Below are 14,396 nucleotides of genomic sequence, written 5' to 3'. Positions count from 1 at the left end.
AATTATTGCAGTCCCTTTTTCTATAAAAGGCTGAAGAGGTTTTTTTTTGTAGTTGTTTTACCTTACTCCATTGTTGAAAGAGTGTCACAAGAGAGAAGTGACTGAGGCTGAAATCTTCATAATGGCTTTCTTATCAATTGATGTTTGGCATAATTTTTGTAGTGAACACATGCTTAAGTAGTGTAAAATTAAATTTTTATTGTAATTCTCAAGCACTTATAGTTTGTCAAAATATTTAAATAATGTAAAAGACTGAATGCAAATCATAATATGTCCTTAAATTCCTGGAGAAATGAGGCACATTTGATTTTAAAAAGCTCTACCTTTCCACGTGACAGCCAAACATATTGAATGCTGTGTCTCACTTGACATTTTAAAGATTCAATTTAAATTGTTTTGAAAAGATGGCTTACCTTATTGTAAAGATATGAAAGAATTGCCTGTCCAGGGCTTTGTAAAAGGCAGATTGTCTCATGAAATATCAAACCCTTGCATTATTCGGACTAGCACCATTAATACAAAGTGTTAGTATCCAAAGATTTCATACAAGGAACAGTTTTAAATTTTAAATAGAGGAAGAAATAAAGAGGAAGATTATTTGCTACCAGCAACACACAGCTGCTGTCAATACGATCTTTTTTCACCTTTATCTTATAAAAATAAATCTCTCTTGTTCTGTCTAAGAATACATTAGCAAAGAAGGGCTGTGTTGATGTCAACTATACCAAAGAATAAAAATTAACTCAAGAAATACCATATGAAAAGAATGAAAACAGAACAACACAAGGGGAGGAAAATAATGCAATGTTTTAGTTTTAGCTGAACTGGTTGGGTGAGAAAAATGCATATTTTTAAGTGCTCTAATCAGCTGTACCACACTTGTAGCACAAATCAGCAGCCTATATGAACTGTCACATTTTATCAGAACACTGTTGAAATCTATAGCTTAAAATTAAACAAAATGAAACTTGTATTTTTGAAAGAATATGATTTATCATTCACAAAAACATCAAATTAGTTTTTAGAATTGCAAAAGTGGCACAGTCAGGTATGGAGCCAGGAGAGGATGGGCTTTAGAGAAATCTTGAGTCCAATAGGACTTTGTTTCCTTCCTGTGAGGAGTGATCCCTTACATGGCACTAATCACACTCCTGTTCATGCCATTAAACCCAGTTCCTGGCCCTGCTGCACACATTTTTGTGATCCTGAGGAAAATATTTACATTTATTTGGCTTCATTTCCTGACTGTAAGAAAGGCAAAATAATAGAGTCTCCTTAATTTGTACAACTCTGGGGCAGAGAGCCACGCACAGTTTATGGTAATTACCAGTTACAGATTTTTCCCATCTGTGTAGAAGTATCTGGGGTTCTTTTATATCTCCATGGGAGCACAGAAGAGGGAGCCCCTTCTTGCTCAAGAAGGGCATCTTGCCAAGAAGTTTCCTTAAGGGGTAAAGAAGGATGAATTTCCTGCTCAAGATGATTTCTGGTCCCACCCTGCTTGTGGGGAGATGAGAAATGAAGGGTACTAAGGAGTGGCTCTGGGAAGGCAGACACCTGATTTATCAAATATCCTGAGCAAGATCCTTCGGGAAGCTTCACAGGAGGTGACAGGGTTCTGACATCTCAAAGGTCTTGCTGCATAATTTGAAACACACCTGTTCATCAACCACATTCAGCCTTGTGTAACTCACCAACACCTTTTGGTGAACCTCACTGCAAGTGTTCTGGAATAGCTAGGTGTTGGGATGGGACAGAACAGAGTTGCCCAATGTGATTGATACACATAATTTCTGCACCCAAATGATAAACCTCACATCAGAGGCAAGAATTATTTGCATGCCTTAGACAACAGCTGGTAATTAAAAAATGAAACAATTTTTGTGGATAGCTTGTGTTGAAACAAAGCTTATTTTGGCTGATGCTGATAACTTTCAGTGGTTTTGCTAATCAGTACAATCAAAACTCTGACAAATTTGGAGTGGCAATGCTAATACTAATAATGTAGCTCAAGCCTGACCTCAGCATCATCAGAAAGGCAAAGCAGTGTTGGAAAATCCAGCTTCACTGACAAAGAGAAAATAGTTCCTTATTGAAGGCTGCCCGAAAATTCAAGTTTCTCAGTAGCACAGTACAGTTTTGATAAAGAAGATGCCTGTTTCAGGCATAGAAAAGAAGCCCAGCTAGTTCCTATTAACATACATGTTATCTGTCATCATGACCAGAGTTCACAGGAGTGTAACTGCCCTGTGTGGAGAAAAGCTGACAGCACTAACTGGGAAATAGAGCTTTTGTAGTGGGCTGGGCAAATTTCTCAAAGTCTGTTGAGGGAGCCTCATTAACCCTTTGCTGCTGTCCTCTTCCAGCTGGTGAGGGCTGCCACAGTGTTCCAGGCATTCCTGGCCCAGCCTCAGCAAAGAGCCAGGGCTTGCCACATGCTGGGCTACACAGCTCCACACCCACAGAACATGGACCTGAGAAGGGGGGAAAAGATTTGTCAGTAAAATGGGACATTATCGTAGCAGCAGCCCAACATAGCCAATATAAATTTTATTTCATGTTAGGTCAAAGCATGAGTTCCAGTAGACTGAGAATATCAAGTGTATGGTATCAAATTATTTTTTTTTAAGACTTACTAGTTAATGACTAATTATTAACTTTTAGGATGTGTTTGCCTTTATGATCAGGCTCCCTTAGCATTTTCATTTGGGACAGGAGTGTGCTTTGGAAGGGAATTGCTCACTCTGTTTTCCCCACTTACCACACTTTGGTTTACATGACAGAGTGGGGTGGACGCATCAACTGGATTAATTTTGGTTAAAACTAAACAAGGGGTGTGCTCCAAAAGTGTATCTAATGTCCTGCAAATGCCAGTGGCTGCCAGGCCCATGGGCTCAGGTTGGAGTCAGCCTGAAGTACCCTGCCCAGGCAGGTACAATGTTGAACCCTGCAGAGATGTTTCTGTGTGCTGTGCTGTGTGCTAATCGAGAGCTGGGCACATGAAACTGCAATTTAGGAGAAAAACTTCTGCCTTTCTGGATCACCATTAGCTTATGTACTTACATATGTCCATTTTCCCCAGATATTATCGTGACTTCTTCAGCTCCCATGCAGCCTCTGTCTACATGACCTAGATGCTTTTTCCAGAGAAACTCAACTTTTGAAATGTTCCCAGAAATTTCTGTATCAATGTAGTTCAAGTATGTGTTACCTGGTTTGAAAGTTCCCCTGCCAAAGGAAAAGCATAGAAATGATGCTCAGTGTTCTACACAAATGATGGGGAAAAGAAAAGCTTGAGTATAGGCAGTAAGGGAGATAAGCTGTGGGCTGCCATGGGAGTTGGAGCTTTGAATACTATTGTCATAATTTTATGAACTTTTTTAATAGAGTTGCTGAAATTCCTGTGCCTTTCAGGATGAAAACACTTCTATCAGTTAGCACAGTCTTTGTCAGAATGGCCGTGGTTTATTCTATACATTACTTTTGAAAAATAAGATCTATCTTCAAATAAATCCAAGTCAAAAAGTTCTCTCAATGTTTCTGGTTGCTCTCAACCATGAAGGAAATTGAAAATTATAGTTTACATTTGTGCCTTCTGTGCTATCACTGTTTACTCTAACAGAACACACCTTGCAGTGTGGCATTAACACTGAAATTATCCACAGGTGTATTGCTGCAGTGGTGTATTTATAACCAGAGACCAGTTACAGGGCTGTGTTCAAACACAGAGGAGGTTGGTTTTGTAATACTGAAGCTGGGTTGCTGACCAGCGTCTGTTTATTGAGATTTAAATTCACATTTACTGGAAGAAGCCAGGCTGAGTGGACAGGAATCCCATATTCCAGCACAGTTCATGGGCAAGCTGCAACTTTCTTATTCACGTACTCCCCAGAGGAGGGAATAATTAAATTACTGTGCATCACTGAGCTCTTTGTCCTCTCAGAGATCACCAAATCATATTTGAGTCCAGTAGCAGCCACACAGCTCTTGCCCACTTTGCTGTGCTAACATCAACCTCAGAAAACAAACAAAAAATGGAGACCAGCAAGCAGATTTTTACCACAATCTGTAGCACGGGGAACTTCAATCACTTAACAGCTACTTTTATAACCAGTGTAAATCACAGACCACACAGAACAAGGTGAGGCATGTAAAAATAGCTGTGTATACATTCCATATGATAACAATGATAGAGCCACGTTTTCAACAGCCACATTAAACTTACTTGTCAATGGTATATTTCTTCCTGATCCCATTAGTTCCAGTCAAGGCTAAGTCTATATTTCCCTTCATGGTTTCTGTTGCACACACTTTGACATGTATCTCTTTTCGCCAGCCTTTGAAAACAGAATCAAATGGATTATGATTGTAAGGAGATTTCTTTCCTAAGGGGAAAATTTCTTTTAAGTTTCAGTGTCTCTAAGAGAGAGAAAAGGATTGCATAAATATGCTTATAAGCAAACACCTGTGATGAATTACAGTTTATTTGTTAATTTTCCTATTTCCCAGTCCTGTGGCTGTTTCTACATTAATCACAACTAAAACTGTGTTTCTTATAGCTCCCTGCCATTTTGACTTGATGAGCTTGGCAAAAATATCCTGAAATGCTCCAGTTTTATAAACTTTTGCCAATAAAAACAATGCAACATTTTAAAATTTGAAATTATGCACTTTCAGGATAACATTTCTCCCAATTTCAGCTTTATAGCTTTATGTTTTGAAGCCATCATGTAACAATCAAATTTAACCCAAAGGTGAGCATCATTTGGCTTTCCCAAATAATGCTGGTACTGCATGTTCCTAACACCTGAAATTCTAGATGTTTTATTGAGTGCAACTTGTTAACTGCAGCAGCTCTGCAGAAGTGTAAGGCCCTTTTTCACACATAATTCATTGCCACTTTAGAAAAAAACACAAAATGAGCACTTACGAGCATATGGAGGGGAGGGCCCTGTGTTTAAATAAACCTTTTGCTGTTCTTTCCCAGTTTTATCTAAAAACTTATCAGCATAATGACCCATCAGTGGGCATCCTTCCTCTGGACATGGAAAGCAGTCTCCCTGGGGGGAAAATAAAAATGCGTGTTATAAGACATTACCTATTTTAATCTTGCCTCTTAAATTTTAAGAAATTAGGGTATTTCAGCTTTTTCCCAGCTTTTCTTTTTTAATAAGAGGTATTTGCTTCTCAGTTCAGATCATATCTTCAGTATTTATCATTGTAGTTGGAAAAAAAATTGAGATGGTCAGTCAGCTTATTTCATCTGATTGAAAATCAGAAACAGGTTGGAAATCTGGCCCAATTCCCTGTGGTCTTTCAGAGACCATAAATAAATACCATAAAAAATGTTGTGCCTTGCTACCTGACCTGTAAAATCCAGGTAATATATTCATCTTTCACAGGGTCCACTGGAAGGTTTTCTGCTAGTTACAGGATGAGTAACCACATTTCCAAGGAGGGCTGGCTGGATATCTAACTGATATGGTAAAAATATTTATGTTTAGGAATACTGAAGGTTGGGCTTTCAATTTGGGATTTGTTCTGTCTGCTCTTCAACTTTTATTCCCATGCAGAGCCTTAATGAAATTAATTTACCTGCATAGATCAGACAATCAGATCAAGACCTTGACATCCATTAAAAAAAAAAGTAAAAAAAGATAACCAAGAAAGCAGATTAATTGCAGTTGGAAAAAATAGCATTGCTACATTTAGGGAGTTCAGTTTTGGTATTTGGGAGGTTCTGTTCAAACTGGTATTTGTGGACCTTTGGCTATTTGTGCATTTGGTGAATAAAAGGCTAAATTATCATCATCACTTGTCTGTTGTGAAATTGCCTGGGTTTGGCTATGGTCTGGATGAAGTTAGTCAGTAGTTCTGAATGTTCCCTGTGCCCATATCCCATGATCCCAAATGTAGAAGTTGTCCCAGAAATTATTAAAAGGAGAAGGGCAGGGCCATAGGCCCTCAGATAAATACAGACCTGGTACTTACCAGCACAAACTCTCGGTATGTGTCACACTGGTACCCAGCAAATCCATTTGGAGTGATGATACTCTCAGCATAATACCTGAGACTTCTTTTATGTCCACATCCAAAAGATCTGTATGCTGGAGGAAAAAAAAAAACAATAAAAAACCCAACAGATAAAAAGCCATTAAAGCCATACATTAATATAAAGTCCATGCCAAAGCAACATTTGTGAGTCTCTTTTCCTCAAAAGCACTTGCACATAGACTGATGTTTCAGGTAAAAGAAATAGCAATAACTAAAAAACATTTAAAGTGTGAATTATTTGGTTTTGTAGTAAGAAAGTGTACTTATGCCTTTATGTATTTTTTTCTATTGGAAAGAGGTAATTTTTAAGAGAGGTGGAGATGCACCAAGGTGAAACAAGAAGCATTTAGGAGTATTCCCCTTTGATATTTCAAAGACAGGAATATTTCACAGCTACAGTTTTTGCAAAGCATAGGGTAGTTACAATGAAGTAGTTTTCCTTTTTTCACTGTTATCACAACATGGTATTCTGTAAAATCACAGTTTCCACTAATTTCTAGAATTAAAGGTAATTTTAGCAATTATTTTAAACTCAGTGGCTTTTGGTGGTTTTAAGCTCTAGAAAATCTGCCATCATTTGATAGCAATTCTGTGAAATTCTCTGAAAAGCAGGATGTTTGGCAGCGTGTCCTTGATTTTGTCAGAACTATTGGAAACAAGACTTTTTTCCCATCAGACTGAAATTTATAAGCATTTAGTAAGGAAAGAAGAAAGTAGTATTTGGGTTATATTTACACATCCCTTATAACAAATGTTGTCTTCCTTGATTCCGAGGTCTCTCCTACATCAAAACACAGTATACTAATGTTAGGTTGGTGGTATGAAAATGGGCTCTATTCTGCTTCAGCGTGTGGTGGGGGCTCACCAAACCACAGGGGGAAGCCTGGGAGGCACTGAAGTAGTTGCAAGCTAGCACAGTTTATAGTGGAATCAAAAGTTCCTTTAATAGCAATATTTATGCATCTTAAAGATAGAGCAGTTGGTGTTGCGGCACATTGTTCTTTACATAAGGAAAGAAGAAAAAACATACTAAAACCTCTCTGAAAAGTGCTTGTTTTCTGTTTTTCTTGAGAATAGTTGCATCATCACAGCTTCCTGAGTATGCTTTCTTTACAGCTCCTTCTAATTCAGAAGGGTTTGTGCTTTTAAACCTTTGGCTCTTACAGCTGGCTCAATTGTGTTAGTGGCAAATTCACTTAACACCTAGAGTCTCTCTACTGCATCAAAAACTGTAGGAAAAAAGTCACTAACTATTCTTTCTAAAGCACTTCATACATAGAAGCACTACATAAATGTAAACATTAGCAAAGAAAAGAGAGGTCACCAAACAAAGTAAGGTTTAACCAAGAGGAGGGAGTTACGGCTGGCTCCATTTTTAGGAGCTGCATGAACAACCAACTCCACCTGCTCAAGTTCAGTAAAGCTGAGTTTCTCCTTCAAGACAAAACATTGCAAAGAGCCTTGTGAAATGTCTCTGGAAAATATTGATTTTTTTTTTGAAAATGCAGACATTTTATGCATTCAAGTTGGAAAGTGGTTTTGTTCCAAGTGACTTTGAGCCCAGCCAGTTTCAGTTCTCTTTGTTATTAAGTTCTTGACCAGTTCTAAGGGGGAGCATTTCTGAAAGCAAATTATTTGACTAGTGGTAGGGATTTCAAAAAATTTAGCTGTGAATACCAGATGTGCTCATTTCTGTAGGTTAGGATCAGAAGACAGGATTTTGTGGATCTATTGTACTGGATCCCAGGGTAATTCTGATTAACTGCCCAGCTTTCTTTGAAGAACTACTAATGGAGCAGTCATTTTATCATCTTTTATATTTCTGACCTTGGGCTGTTCCCTTTGAAGAGACTAAAGCTTAATGGCATGGATGAATCCCAGTAATATTGGGAGTGATGTCTTCCTAGAGAGAAGGAGAGCTCAGATTTTGAAATACGTATTTTTGAATTACCCATGAATGAAATTTTCCCAGTCCTTCGTGTGAGGAATTCCCACTGAGGTCAGCCTGTCAGCACAGTGGCAGGCTCTTACAAAGCTTGTGATGAACAATTTTGCATGCTTTAACTGAAGTTTTCATCTGGAATTTGCCTTGGTTAGTACAAAAGAAAAGTGGAGGGTATTTCAGAGGCAGCTTTAAATGTTCCATTTTTGAGCATTGTCTCCTTATTCCAAATCTGAGCTATATAACTAACACATACATTCAAAGGTCTTACCTTATCCTAGCCTTTGTTTCTAACTGTAACTTATGAGGTATTACTTCTTTAAAATACATTTACCTCTCATCAGATCATTGATATCCCGAGTTGCAGGAGGCACACGAAGCTGGTTGCATCCTGGCATCTTCTTCCCACCATTTGGGTAAAAATCCAGGTGCCCACAAGTCTGAAGTATCCCTGGAGCTGAAATGCACAATGGATCCTGGCAGATCACTCTCAGGTATTCTGTGGCCAACCTATATGCCAATGGCAGCCTTTGCATGGAAACTTACCAAAGTCAAAGAAAAGATGGCCAGCATGAGTATGAATTATATCAACAAATTTTGCATCTGAAGGATCCAGCCTAACCATTGTGGGAGTGTACTGGAAAAGGGGCCCAGCTGGATCCAAACCTAAGTGAATGGAGATACATCTGATTGAGTAAATAATACTGTATATATATAACATGCAGGTTGTGTACACTATAGGGCATTACATTTCTGCCTTTTCTCCACATATAAAAATCCATTTTGTGGTCCACAGCTAGAAAAACTGGCAGGGTGTTAATAGAAAGCTGACTGAAGGCGTTGCAGCACAGTAAAATGCTGATGGCTGCTTGGTTTATTTCTGGGAACAATGATATAAGAAGAGGTTTGGTTTGTTGGGCTTTTTTTGTCATTTTATTGAAAAATATGAAATCTTCTTATGTTACTCTGAGCATGTAGATTTATTTATGATTTTTTTTTTTTGCAAGAAATCTATTTTTATTTCCAGAATATCTTGGTTGAAAATGGTATCCCTTCACTTCAGTGTCAGTGAGGTCTCTTTGGAGATAAAGAAACACAGCTCTGATCCCAGTTTCCCTGAGTTGCTTGTGTGACTGCTCACTGTGTGCATGGCTTAGACAAAGCAATGTCTATGCAGAGAAAAGAACTGACTGGGGGAGAAGCAAAACAGAAAATAGTGAGTTTTTAAAATAAAGTGATGTGTGACTGTTTCATGACTTGTGTGCCTCCATCTGGCTGGACATTTTTATTTATGACAAGCCAGCACATTGCAGTCTGCATTGTATGTTTATAAAGCAGCAGTGATTCTTCAGTTCTCTTGTGTGAAAATAGAAAGTTTTATCTGCTGAAATGGCTGCAGTACCTGTTATTCTTCCAATGCCAGGTTTCCTCCTCCCTGCCTCCCCTGCAACGTGGGCTCCAAGACTATGGCCGATGAAATGGATGTTGGCAGGAGAGTAGCCATAGTCTTTCTGTGAAGATTTAAGGAAAAGAGAATAAACCAGTGTGGGGATACAAACCAGTGACACTGAAGCATGTCCCCATGCAGTGCCAGGACATGGCCAGACCACTGGGTGATGGAGGTGAGTGTCCTGGTGGAAAGTTACAATTCTGGGTGATGGGATCTCTGCCTAAAGAGAAGCAACTCCCCATTCATCCCACTCCTCCTCCTTCTCAGGGTGTTCATGGCTATTTACCATCTTGTCCTGATATACTAAATCTAGGGGATTCAATTCTTCATTTCAGATTTTTAAACTTTTGAACTGCTGAAAAGTCATATTAGAGTAGGTTTTCAAAATTGATTATGACACTAAAGCAGGTATTTTCATTTGTGTGGGATTAGAGTCCTTCTATAATATTTTGAGCTGTTTTACTGGGTACTTCTTGTTCTTCCCGGCTCTATTGGATCAAACCTGAAGGTGCCACTCTGAGCACAACCTTTACCACGTGGAATATGCACTGGCTTTCACATTCCAGGGATATTTTTACCTCGAGGAAGTTCACCAGGTACTCCAGCTCAGCCCCCACAATGCGGACGTTGTTGACGGCGTCTGTGTACAGACCACTGGAGCCTCCCCTCCAGTCTGTCAAAATGCAGTTCACATCTTCAGTGTGGAACATGAACTGGTGGAGAACAGGAAAGCAACAGAGAAGAAGCAAACAGGAGTTAATTACAATTGTAGCAGGGCATATGTAAACTATATTTTGTTCTGTTTGTGCAGCCAGTGAAGACACATCTTTAGTAATTCCTACTGATGCTGAAGATCAACACAAGGAGGCAGAGTTGAACCAGTGATTAGAGGACACTCACAAGCTTCCTTCAGCTCCTTTTTCCATTCCAGACACCTTGGTTGGCTCTAAGGTACCAACTTCTCTTGATGACAGTACCCCTGTTACCAAAAGAGGTCCAGGCTTTATTCTTCAAATTTTTTATGCTTGGACTGTCTAAAAGGATTCTCAAATTTGTGCTTGCATTGTTCAGCCCTAAATTCATACATTATAACCAAAATATTCTATTTATCCACTTCTGCCAATGGAACTTCCTGATTTTGTTTTCTATTCTGACAAAATTTCATTTTTGAAATGTGCCAGAGTAAAATGAAACCAATCTGCTGAACAAAGCCTTTTGGTTTTATTAGATCAAATGTCTCACTGAAACTGACACGTTTATTGTGACCTTTTGCTGAGGTGAGAAAACTTACTCTTTTTTCCCGCCTTTATTATTGGCAAGGAATTGAAAAATCAGTTTATTATAGCTTTCCCTGTGGAGGTGAATGCAGCAAACGGGCATTCAGCAGAAAACTCAAGTGCACTGTACTCATAGCCAGGAACAAGAGGGTGGTCATGTGGAACTGGGCTTCATTCTGACTTTTGTGTTCCTTATATATGCCCTGAATTAACAAGGGAACAGAGGTGTAAATTTCACATGGGGATTTTAAGCCAGAGGTGGATATTTAGACTTTCAAATACAAGACTTTTCAAATACAGAATGACTGTCAAACAATAGTTGTACCTACCCTGCATATGCTCGTTATCCAGGGGAGATCTGCTCCAGCAAGGTGGCCGTGTATAATGAAGCGAGTTTTCCTGTGTGGTCGGAAATTCGAAGCTTTTAGAGTTGAAGGGTTCGTGGCTGAAATTTTCTGTGCCAAAAAAACCAAACAACCAAGAAACAAAACAAGGATGTGACTGATCCATCCCACTACATTTTGATAAAGGGCAGAGTACCCCGATGGTTTAAGGCATAGATCTGAACCCTCAAGAGATGGGTCTTATTTCTCATTCCTAAACTGACTTTTTTGAGGGGAAATCAATTAATCACTTCAACAAATGATTCACTTCCTCTGGTTAATTGAACTAATGATACTGGCATCTTTTGCACACTGCTTTGAGATATACTGGTACAACATGCTATGTAAGTACAAGATTTTATCAAACTTGGCCATAGATATGCAAAGATAGCATCTTCTGAAAGGCATTACGTGATTGACTTTGAAACTATACTGATCTTTCTTTCTTTTTTCCTTTGAAGATAAGACCTTCATTGCTTCATTTATATTTTATGGGAAAGCCCACCAGGCTTACAAAGTCAGAGGCTGTAGGTATTTTGGTGTGCATTGAGAAAGAAAACATTATTTTCTTTTAAAGAAATTCTGAGTACTAGCTCTTACATATTTTTTGTTATGGTTTTGTTGATTTAAAAGTGGGATGTCATGCACTAATTAGCACACATCTCACCTTCAGTGAAAGACTGATTTGTTAAAACCTCATCGGCCCTCTCAGCTGGAGGAGTTGGACTTGTTCTGAAGTGACTTAATAAACACTTCCACTGTTTGTGACTGCCATTTATATAAAACCCCTTAACTCTGGAGCCTTTTACATGTAATAACTTGTGTTGGAGGGCTGTGATTAATATGTTGTAAATATACCTGGCTTCTCAGAGAGCTGAAATGAGGAAAAAGGAAAAAAGATGGAAGAAAATCATCATGTGTCTAATATAGAATTGGAGGGTCTCCTGGGAGTCTTAAGAGCAAACATATGTGAGAAAAGAAACTGTCCCTAGAATTTGTTGAATGTATTGTACACAGTCAGAATTTGAAAACAAAGCAGTTTCTTACTTGGTATTTCACCATGTTATCTCTGGTGTAAAGGAGGAAATTTGTGTTCACATCATCTGGAGAGCTGGGCAAGCCTGCCAGTTGTCTCCCCGGGATCCCAGCCCAAGGGGGGCTATCTGAAAAGCATCCAAGCCTTTTGTAGCAAACTTCCCTCCCTGGGGTACACAAAGAAAGGTATTAGTGTTCTGGGAATGTCACAGGTTCTGTACATGAAGCTGGCAGGAGAGTGTTTACTCCAGGAAAGACAAACGTGCCTGATTCAGATTTGGCACTTGTGAGCGTTTTTCATTAGGGGGCTCAGTTGTGCTCTGGTGCTTGTAGCAAGGACTTGAACTTCAGGAGTGCTTCCTGCAGCAAACAGACCCTGGAGCTCAGCTTGGCAAACTCAGGAGAATGAAATATGTGTTTAGTTGAACACATTGTTACCACAGCCCTTGGAAAAAGACAATAAAATCTTGATCCAGAGAAGAAACCAGCTTTTGCTGTGAGCACAAAGTAGCCCTTCAAATCACTTCGAATGCTCCAGGGATTACCTAAATTGTTATTTCTTGCACAACAGTTCATGAAGGAGCAAAAAGAAATGGAAACATTAAAATAGACACCTCTGGTTGCTCCACAATGGACATTAAACATCTCCCTTATTTTTTTTATCACCATAAGATTTTAGTGAAAAAAGTAAAGTGGAATTTGAATGGAAGTTCAGAGCAAAGCACTGCCTCAGGAAGTGTGGTCTGTGCCTGAAGGACCAGTTTCCCAATTTCTATTGTGCCTTTAATACAGTAATGGTGCAAATATGACATGCAGGTGTTGCCATTAATTGTCATCCTTCCACACTGTTACAGCACAACAGTTGTGAAATCCCAAATAATTTTTATTGCTATTAAAAAGACTATTCCTTCCTGTCATTAAAGAGGTATTTTGGATCAAGACTATTTTCTTGTTCTCTGCATAGCACTGTGAAGAGTAGGTGCCCAGGCTCTCACTGCCAGGGTTGTAGCTACCATGAGTGCATTAAGGGTGGGCAGGGAAAAAATGTTCTGGAAGAATTTCATTATCAACTCACATATAAAAATACCTTTCTAATTCCCGTTCTGTTTGCTAGCTACAAAAACCTTTACAGAATTAAAGAGGAGTGGGTAAATGGGGGAAAGACATGACATGACTCAGTGGTCCTAATGAAGAATTATGTTAAATCATTTCCAGTGAACATACTTTTTCTAGAATATGGATATCCTGGTGTAAGCTGCACATAATTTTTACTGTTTATAGACTTTATTCATTATATGTCTCACCTCTGGCTGCATTGAGAAGAAAAAGAGTAGTGATCCATACTGCAAACATCTGAAGTGAATAAGAACACAATTCAAACATAACTGAAATTAGAACCTGGAATTCACCTAAAGGTTCCCTTAACCCATTAAACCCCCTTGAAACTTAGTACTTCAGTCATTTACTGAGTTAGATCCAAAAAAAGCCACACTTTCTCAAAGATAGTAAGATTTCAAGAAAATATCTTTGGGATTATTTCTGCTTGCCATGGAGATTTTGCATAATCATGGTATTGTTTAGGAAGATCATCTTCCTGTCCTTGACAAACAGAAACTTTATTTTCTCTGTAGATCTGCAGTTTATGGGCATGCAAATTAAATTCTTACAGGATTTACAACATCTTTTTACAGAGTGAAGTTTGTCCTAGGATTTCACAGAAAAGTTACTCACAGAACTGTCATTCCACAACTGTATTTAAAAAACCCCTAGAACAAAATTAATTTGTGCTTCTAAATCATATAGATAGTCTTGAAAACTCATTTTGATCATTGCTATCAGCCATGTATGCTTATCAGCCCCCATCTGTGTGATCACTTAATCACCAGCTGATAGGTAAGCATTGGAGTAAATGGAACCCATCATTTACTCCTAGGGGAAGCAGGGAAAGTCTTTAAGTACACCCTCACTACTACCACAAGCAACTTATCTTCAGAGGAAAATAGATAATTCTTAAAAATCTAATGTCATGCCCAGATCATCCAACCAGTGCTGCACAGGCAGAGTCCTGCATCCCCTTCCTGACCAGTCTTCCCAGTCCCCTGAAGTCCATAATACACTGTTGGGAGCAAAGAGTTCACCCCTGTGAAGCCAAGTGCAGGTTCAAGAATGTCCTGCTTCCATCTCCTCTCCTCCAACCACTCACCAAATACCCTACACCTCATCATCATGATCCTTATTTCAGTTCCTTAGATGTT

The 14,396-nt window shown here is 38.9% G+C and overlaps 1 pseudogene; it reads right to left on the bottom strand.

Annotated features, from left to right (window-relative positions):
* Window positions 1–2,228: 2,228 nt before the first annotated feature.
* Window positions 2,229–13,577, bottom strand: LOC138112896 (pancreatic lipase-related protein 2-like; annotated as a pseudogene).
* Window positions 13,578–14,396: the final 819 nt, after the last annotated feature.

Source organism: Aphelocoma coerulescens, chromosome 6 (genome assembly GCF_041296385.1).
Source record: "Aphelocoma coerulescens isolate FSJ_1873_10779 chromosome 6, UR_Acoe_1.0, whole genome shotgun sequence".
Taxonomy (NCBI): domain Eukaryota; kingdom Metazoa; phylum Chordata; class Aves; order Passeriformes; family Corvidae; genus Aphelocoma; species Aphelocoma coerulescens.
This window is presented reverse-complemented; position numbering and strand designations above follow the sequence as displayed.